Source organism: Metopolophium dirhodum, chromosome 9 (assembly GCF_019925205.1).
Source record: "Metopolophium dirhodum isolate CAU chromosome 9, ASM1992520v1, whole genome shotgun sequence".
In the NCBI taxonomy this organism is placed as follows: domain Eukaryota; kingdom Metazoa; phylum Arthropoda; class Insecta; order Hemiptera; family Aphididae; genus Metopolophium; species Metopolophium dirhodum.
Genome location: NC_083568.1, coordinates 14,116,458 through 14,126,292, shown reverse-complemented (window position 1 = coordinate 14,126,292; position 9,835 = coordinate 14,116,458). Strand labels below are relative to the sequence as shown.

Sequence of the window (9,835 nt, the reverse complement as noted above, 5' to 3'; positions counted from 1 at the left end):
ATAACTTTTTTTAAAAACTTGCATTGCTAATCATTATTTGCATGGATTTAATTATAAAGATTGTATAATTTATATATTGTGATATTAATAAGATATGTTTAACAATCTTGAAATACATGTTTATGTATTTACATATAAACAGTAAATTATACATGGTAAAATTTCAATATCATAAAAACCAAAAAACTAAACCCGTACAAAAATATTTAGATACCAATATTCTAAATAAATATTAGCTAGTTAAGTATTTGCATATATATTTACATTTGATGAAATAATTGAATACTTTATAAGTTACTGTCATTTTTGAAGTATTTAAACATACAAATCTGTATAGTAAACTGTTGATTATAATATATGTTTAAAAAGAAATTAAACTTTTTTTTTATTGTAAGTTATCTATTAATTGTTAAAAGCTGATCATGTTGAATAATTTTCATTGATTATATTATAATTATGTAAAGTTACCAGTTTCATTAAGGCATTATTTTTTATGTTTTAATCTGTACAAATATTTTGAACAAAAACATCATAAGTTAATCTGTTTTAAATAGTAAACTTTTATTTGATGAGTTCTTCATACCTTTCCTTTGAGTCTGTCCATTCTTGTATAACTAATATATTATGTATTATATATCACTATATAAAATTCTTACTTAATAAATTAAATTATAATATATTTAAAAATTATTAAAATTATTAAATTTATTTAAACCATCCATCCAAGAATGGAATTAAGATATTAACACAATTATTTTAGCTTATTGATTTTATGGAGAATACTGAATATCATAATTTTAACATATCTAATATAGTAATATCATTTTTTTTTACTGTAACATTAATCTTCAAACAGGTATTTCATATAACTGTCTGTCGCTACTTCATGACGTTTTCAGAGTGTCAGAAACAGAGCCACAGAACAGAAGAGGATAAAATAATAAATATATTCATGATGATGGCAATTAATATCTAATTTTATTCAAAACATAAAGCATTTAATATCAGTTTTCAGTGCATAGTTATTAAATTTGTTATTTTGCTAATTGATGTATTTGTAATATAAATAAATAAATACATTTACATAGGTACATTTAAGCAATAAGAAATATATTCATTATAGCAACTATTTTTAAATTTAAATGAGTAATTATAACTAATTATACATTTGTATTTTCAGGTATGACATTTTCAATTGAAGAAGTATCAAAGCTAATTTTATTTAAATTAAATAAATTGCAATAATGCTAATTTGCATATACTATGCATGATGTTGACAGATGATAAATTAATATATCAGTGTTTTAGTGGTAATGTGGTATACCAGGTGTCTGAAGAAATATCCATATTTATTTTCTATATATGACACTCGTTTATTATAGTAGAGACTATAGAATCATTTTAAAACCTTAAAACCATTGAGGTATTGGTAACTGTAAGAAATAATTTTTTTTATATAACATTTGTAATATAAAAGTACTTTTACTATCTATGATCTTATTTTTTTTAGAACTTTAAAACAACTCGATTTCAAAAATATAAGTTATTAGCTTTAATTAACAAAAATATTGAACTAAAAATATTTTTAGTGATGTATCTAATAAAAATTCAGTTGTTTAAATTCCCAAATCATATATCACACATTAGTTGTTATCCTTATTTCATACATGGATAACGTGTATAGTGTTACACATATTTTTTTAGTTGTGTTTATAGTAATGAATTGATAATTGTAAATAAATGAAAAAAAAAATATAATAAATTAATAATGGCACACTCCTATTTTGTATAATATATTCTTTATCTATTGGGAAATGTATATTGGTTCTTTATTATACATGAAGAAATTGTGATTAATAGATAAAAATGGAAATAAATGAAATTGTTATTTCTTTTGTGTTTACCATAAAATCTAAAAAATTTAATGTGACTTTGAAGTACATATTAATTTAATTATAATATATAAATACATAAAATTATGATGTAATTATTTTATATTTTAGGGGTTTGACATCTTAAAACTTGCCATATACTTTCTCTTTCCTCTCATGTTTGTCTTTATCACTATAGGCTTCTTACCTGACCCCTCCACTTTTCCTTTAATATTCATTATCTCTCCACATATCATATTTTAATGGAGATGTCTGTGACATATGTCAAATTGTTTTTAATTGTTCTTTACTTATTCTTTCAGATTTCTATAAGGAATTTTTTCACATCTACCTCATTTTGGCTATTCTTTGAACCACTTAAAATTTCTTAATGTGTTGTCTTACAAGTCTGTAACATTCCAAATTTTATGCTCAGCAGAACACGTGTAGCTCCGTTAATTTAAAAATTAGAGTGAGTCTCTTATAAAATCTAAAGGTAAGATTATTATCTAGGCAACTACTTGGGCTTTTGATTATATTTTAATTTTAAAGCGATTTATAAGTATTTTAACATGTACTTACAATTTACAATTTTAAAATACTCATAATTCGCTTTTAAATTAAAACATAATAAAAAGGCTATGAGATTACCTAGATAATAATTTTACCTTAAGATTTTATAAGAGATCAATTAACTCTAGTTTTTAAACTAATGGAGCTACACATGTTCTGTTGAGCATACAATTTACTATGTTACGCACTTGTAAGACGGAGACAACACATTCAGGTATCACGTCCTCTGTTTGCTTTTTATTATAATTGCCTTAATCTCATATATTTTTTTTTATCAACAACATCGTTTTTCTAAATGTTAATATGTTTGTAATATTTATTTTTCTATGGTATTTATTCTCTAAATTGTTATATTTGATATTATGTTATTGTTGAATTCATATTTTAAAAGGACTGAAAAAAATGAAAAACTTTATTATTGAAATTATTATTTTCATATTTATTTTATGTTATGTCAATCATAGAGTAACTGAAGAGTCCGGTGCAAGATCTGGGTATCTCCACTTTTTGAAATAGTTCAGTGCAACCATTCGAAAATTCATTATCTTCTTTATTCCCTTAGAATATAATTAACAATATTTATGATAACTCTGAAGATAATATTCGGATTTATTTGGTTACTGTTCTAAGCACTTAAAAATATGGTAAAACTGTATGAATAATGCTTGCATAACAAAGGCTGTATAGCTTTAAGTTTCAACAGCATGCACTAAGATTGGTACCTAAATATGGACTGGAAAATGTACCTGTTCATTTTTCAATTAACTCCCACCACTGGTTTATAGTTAAGAAAAATTAACTTTCTAGTTAATTTTTTAACTAACTTTCTTGGGTAATAGTCCATTTGGTGTATCATTTATTATTGTTGATTAGAAGTTTGAATATAAAATATAACTATTTTTATTTTTAGTACAAATGATTAAACCACACTTTTGTCCAAACTGCAGTCGATCATATAAAAGAAGAGACAGTGTTGCACGCCATTTGAAGTACGAATGCGGCAAAGAACCTCAATTCAAATGTTTTTATTGTCCAAAAAAGTTTGCTCAAAAATGCAATCTCAAATACCATATGTCTGCTGTTCATTAAATTAAGTTTTATTTTAGTTAAAAGGAATATTTATATCTATTCAGAAATATTTATTTTTTTTGTATTCCTATACATCAGTTTTATTTTTTTTTTAATTTGTTTAAAAACTGTGGAGTTTGTGATATTTATTAAATTAGGTATAAATTTAAGAAATATAATACAAACATTTATTTGCATGTTTTTATTCATCTATGAAATGCGAATAAAAAAAATGTCTGAATTATTAAATCATATATTTGTTTACTATGATATTTAAATATTTGTTATATATAATAGATATAATATATTTTATTGTACTTGCAGTCTCAAATTGTATCAAAAATAAACGATATTGGTGTCCAAACAAATGTGGAAAAAGTTACAAACATAAAAAGAATATGAGAAGTCATTTTTTGCACGAATGTGGAATTCCACCTCAATTTGCTTGTATCTTTTGTACTAAAAACTTCAGAAGAAATGAACATCTCAAAAAACATTTAGCACTTATTCATAAATTCATTACATAAAATCGATACTATAAATTGTATAATTTATGTTCTAGATTCTGTGCAGACTGAAGAAACCTATATTTTATGTTTACCTAAATGTATAAGTATTAACGCTTTCCATACCCTATATTAAAATATTAAATCCACCTAAAATAAAATACCATTAAAATAATAAATTGACCTCTAATATTTCTAAATAACCATTCTTAATTTATTACAGCAGTTGTTGTTTTTATTGTTAAAATATTGTGTTATTTAAATATATATCATAGTTTTTATATTTTATTTTTTCAAGCTTGCAAAACATATATTTGAATTATGCATTTGTTTTATTTGTTTATATTACACTTGATTACTTTATTTTTATTATAATATTATTTTATTACAAGAATATTAAACAAATAATATTTTTCAAGGATTGTCATTATTTTTGTAGACATTTTCTCAATAGTTGTTATCAGCATATTAAAGACAATAGTAAACCTTGAAATACATATTATACAAAATAAAAAGTACCCTTTACTTGTGCATCTATTGACAATATTAGTATCAATTATTATTATTAGTTATTCAATCATAAAACATTAGATTTACGATAATCGCATTTTAGTTTAAATCATTAATCTAATTTTATGTTAACAACATAGTTCAATATGTGATAACCTAGTTGGCTAGGTACCTAAAATATCCTAATGCAATAGTTCATTGAAGAAACATAAATTGATTGAAAAACATATTTGATACCATAAAAGTGCTGTGAATGTTTTGTGTAGATCATAAAAACGACACAAATATTCTGGTATGTCAAAGTTGTAAAATTAAAAACAGCAGAGGAAAAAATAAATTTTACTATAATATTTATGTGCATGTGTGTGGCACATTTAATTTTAGACTAAAAGGTTGGCAACAAGACACTTTGAAGCAAGAACTTGAATGTACTTTTTATTTCAGTTTCATTTACGTGTATGTGTAATTGCTCCCTAGACTCTTTTATACCTTGATCGCCATACTCTGGTTCCAATAGTACCTATGCTTACCTCTTGTTGGACGGGGCTCAATCTGTAATCCCGCTTAAAAGGATGATATACCCATCTGGCGAGGGGATTTAGTGAGACTTCTTTATAGTCAATGTGAGAGGAAATACCTTTGTTAAATAATATTATACACTTTATGGTCATTATAACTGGGTTTATGAGATATAAAAATAATTATATAATTATCTTTCCAGTAAATTTCTTTTTGCGCTTTGAACAAAATATCTGGTCTACCAATAAACTGGTTTACCGTAATAATAATTAAAGTATAATATGCGGGCTACAATAAACATGTTATTCAATTCAGTTATCTTACAGAAAATAAATAAAATAAAATAACATATTATGATATGATAGATTAAAATTAAAAGAATTTGTATAATTATTATTTATAACTGTGTACTTTAACCAGATTCTTTATTAGGAAATAAACGATGAAATTCTTTTACAAGCATTTTAAAAAGTATAGTATTTTAATTGTAGTCTATAAATAAACTATGCTAACTTACTATAATACATCTCAAGCGATACCTAAACCAAATAAACTGTTATTACCTATAACAGCATTGGTTTTATGATATTAACACTGAAAGGTAACAAGATAAAATGGATATATTATTATGAATTATAATAAATTAACAATAACCATAATGATAGGAAATCCCAGTTATAGTAGAATACACAACGTTGGTAGATCGCATACTATACTTACATTTATACTTATTAACAAATGGTGGGAGATAGCCGATTATATTTTATACATGTTATAAATATTTAAGGGTTTTGTTAATAGTTAATACAAATTATTTGAGTAACGCTTATCTAAACAACACAGATTTTGTACGCTTAAATCTAAATACATTTTTAGACATTTTATATACCTGTAGGTTATAAGACACCATTTTTATATTACACATTCATTTAATTTTGATTTTTGAATTTTACTTAAACATGACTTATTTCTATATCTAAAACCAAAATATTTTTGCTTGTTGTTTTTGGTTTGTGTATCAATTATTATACTATGTTTGTTTTTATTCATCAAAGAAGTTCTAATATCCTGTGCTTGTACTTTATTCTTTAGTAATAGTTGATATGTAGAAGATAGGTTGACATCAGCCACGACGTTTTTGTGTTTTTTACTTTATATTTTTTTTCTTGTTAATAGATGAAAGATGGTTGTGCCCGAAATGTGGCCGCAACTACAAACGCAAAGCCCATTTAAGTTTTCACTTGGCCAAAGAGTGTGGGGTTGGCCCTCAATATAATTGCTCGAAATGTTTCAAATTTTTCAAGCGTAGTAGTCATTTGAAGAGTCACCAATTATCGTGCGGTGATGTTTCACCAAAATTTCAATGTGACATTTGTAAAAAGAAATTCACTCGCAAGGACAACATGAAAACTCACAAAAACACTATACATAGACTTTCCGATCCTAATATACCAAATGAAGTTTATGCGTTTTATAGCGAATGGCAAATTGGGGATTCAGATTAATACCTAATTAATTATATTAATAAAATGTTAACTGGAACATATATATTTTATTATGTATGTTCAAATACATATAATATTTGTTTATTTATATTAATATTCAGGTACATTTATAGAATACAATTTGAAACTGTACATAATACAATCAATTAAAATGTGATAATCTGCAATTTGAAATATTTGAAATTTTTTTCTTTATTTGAATTTATTCTAAAATGATTATAAATGTATATTTTTTTCAGAAATACATACACACAACAAACTCCAAGGTTAATTCACCAGCTAATAATAAAATGATTCCATAATTATCTAAAATGTTAGATAAAGAAATGGAATTTAATTATGTTTATACTATAGGTTTTTTATTATTGAATCTTATTAAGCGCTTTTACTCTATATTCTACTCCAAGTAATTTTATTTGGTTTTATTCTTACTTAGGTTTATAATGTGTTTATTGATCGTTAAATTGAGTAAGTATATATTTGACTTTCAAATTTGAATTGCAATTCTAAATGCAATTTGAAATATATTTATATGATGGTGACATAAACTAGGTAGGTAATAAAATATTTTGCATTTAAAACTTGGATTGATAATTAATTATATTGTTTTATATGTACTTAGCCTAATACCAATAATAGTTTATTTGTATTCATACATTTTGTCCACATATTTGAAAAACCGAATATATAAATTATAAATATATTCACATTTTTAATGGTTATCAATTTAATATTAATGATTTTCATAAAATAAACTTATTGTTTGTTCATTCTGTAATAATTCTCCATTTAAAATAAGTTTTGGAGCTCAAATGTATGAAGGGTCTTAAATTTAGTGCTAAACAATTGATGGGGTTGAACATAAGTCCTCCTTGCCATTGTTATAACAGTAAATTAGCAAGACCCTATATGCAGTACATACTAGTAGTACACTACCTATATGATCTATATTTTAAAATGTATTAATGCATTAGATACCAATATACAAAATATACATATTGATATACTGCATAGGCGCAAATTGACTAAATTTTTTGGGGGGACGCAAGTCCCCCTCCCCATAGGCCATATTGCTTAGTACCACAGAATATAAAAATCAGTACTAATTACTAGATTTTGAACTGGGGGGACTTGACCGGCATTTGGGAGAACTAAGACCCCCCCAAGCCCCCCCCCCCCCTATTTGCGCCAATGATGTACTGTATAGCTACATTTCAAAACTATAATATTTCAACGCTTTTTTACGCTTTATTAACATCAAGGCAAATTTTTCTGTAATTTTTAGTAAATTAAATATTATACAATGTATGCATTGCTAAAAACTTTGATAAAATATTAATATTTATAATTGTTTATATCAGTATTTTTTTTTTTTTTTAATTATTTTGTTGTTCATTATTTTTCAGGAACTGGAAAAAAAACACTAAACAATACTGAAAAATATAAAGCCATTAACAGGAACAAAAAAAAGTGTGATTTTGACAAAAATGTTTGTGCTGTATGCTCAAAATCTTTTAAACACTTCAACACTTTGAACAAACATTTGCGCAGTCATTTATTACCAAAAAATTTGGTGATTCATCCATTTCGGTGTGATAAATGTGATAAAACTTTTCCAAAAATACAAAACATGAACACACACAGAGCACTTATTCATGGTCTATTAGAAATGTAAAAAAATTAAACGTAGGTTATAACTATACTATAATAATATATTATTATTCATTATTTTTATTATTACATATTATACCAGAGGTGGCCACAACGAGGCTCGTGAGCTGCACGTGGCTCTTAAGTCAGTTTCTAAAAGCTCTAAGTTATTTCTATAAATAATTAAATAAATAAATGTTAAACAAATGTTTCTTCATTTGCTATTTTATATATAAAATTAAAAATGTGTCTTCATTTTATAAACCATTTAATAAACATCTCTTAACAAAATGGCTTGCTTCAAATTAGCTTCATAAATTTGCGCCTCCCAAAATTAAGATAAATAGCCACCCCTGTATAATAGTATAGTTATGTGGTTATATGACTTATATTAGTATGTATTAAGTTTTTTTTTTCATTATAGAATTAGTCATTTATAATTGTCATTTTAATAACTGAATTTTTTTAGTCATTAATTTACTATTGTTGCATATAATTGGCATAAACAGGGATATGTATTATTAATAATAATAAAGTAATTTTTTTTTAATAGAACGATTTGAGTTTTTGTTGAACTTATAGAGTTAAAAGCGGTTGAATTTCAATATGGTGTACCTAAGGTATAGTCTAGAAGTCCATAGGCATCACATACTTGATTATATTGGAATAACATCTTGGTTTAAGAAAACTGGAGTGAAAACTTTTTTAAGAAATGTGTTTATAACATGCAAAAAAGTTTTGATTTTATTTTTTAATCTCCAATTTGGCACAGTGGCCTATTTGTGGGAGTAGATGATGTGGAACACGTTTAATATTTTTATTTTATTGTTGCATTTGCTTTCAATATAAATATTACTTCATATTATTCATATAATTTGTATATTTATAAGATATACTTCCCACAAAAATTGTAAATATGCCACTGATTTCATATACTTTAAGGACATAAGAACGGAATGAGTTTGAAGTTGGTTGGAAATTGTCTGTGTGAAAGCAAAAAATAACCAGCTTATATCATCTGTACAATAGCTTATTGTTAAATTGTACATTGTTACTTGCAGAGTGCATATTAGAAGAGAAAAAAATTGATTACCTTTTAATAACATTGGCCTTTACCATAAAAAACTTCTGTGTACAAATTGTAGACCTACACTTTTTATTAGATCTTATCCTTTTATAATTGTGGTATTATTATAATTTATGGACTTGTGATATAACTTTTATTTTTGGATTTTAACCCAAAATGCTAAATAAAAAATTTAAAAAAGTATTACACACTTAATACATTATTTAACTTTATAAATTAAGACTCTTTTATAAGCTTTTAAACGCTTTTTATTTAAATAATAAATTCATATATGTATATATGTAAGTACCTACCTAACCTTTATTATATTATTAATTATAATCTTATCTTTTATAGGAATAGCGCAGCTACAAAATGGTCGATGGATATGTCCAAATAGTTATTGTGGTAGAACGTATAAAAAAAAGTTTTCATTGTATCGTCATTGTCGACAAGAGTGTGGTGTTGAGCCTCAATATCGGTGTTCATTTTGTATAAAAACATTTAAACGTAAAGAATCCCTCAAATCACACTCTATAATAGTTCATAACTTTTGTAACTTTAATA

General features: G+C 24.8%; 1 pseudogene; it reads left to right on the top strand.

The window, feature by feature from the left end:
* Window positions 1-699: 699 nt before the first annotated feature.
* On the top strand, window positions 700-9,586 carry LOC132951722 (Wilms tumor protein homolog; annotated as a pseudogene).
* The last annotated feature ends 249 nt before the right edge of the window (window positions 9,587-9,835 follow it).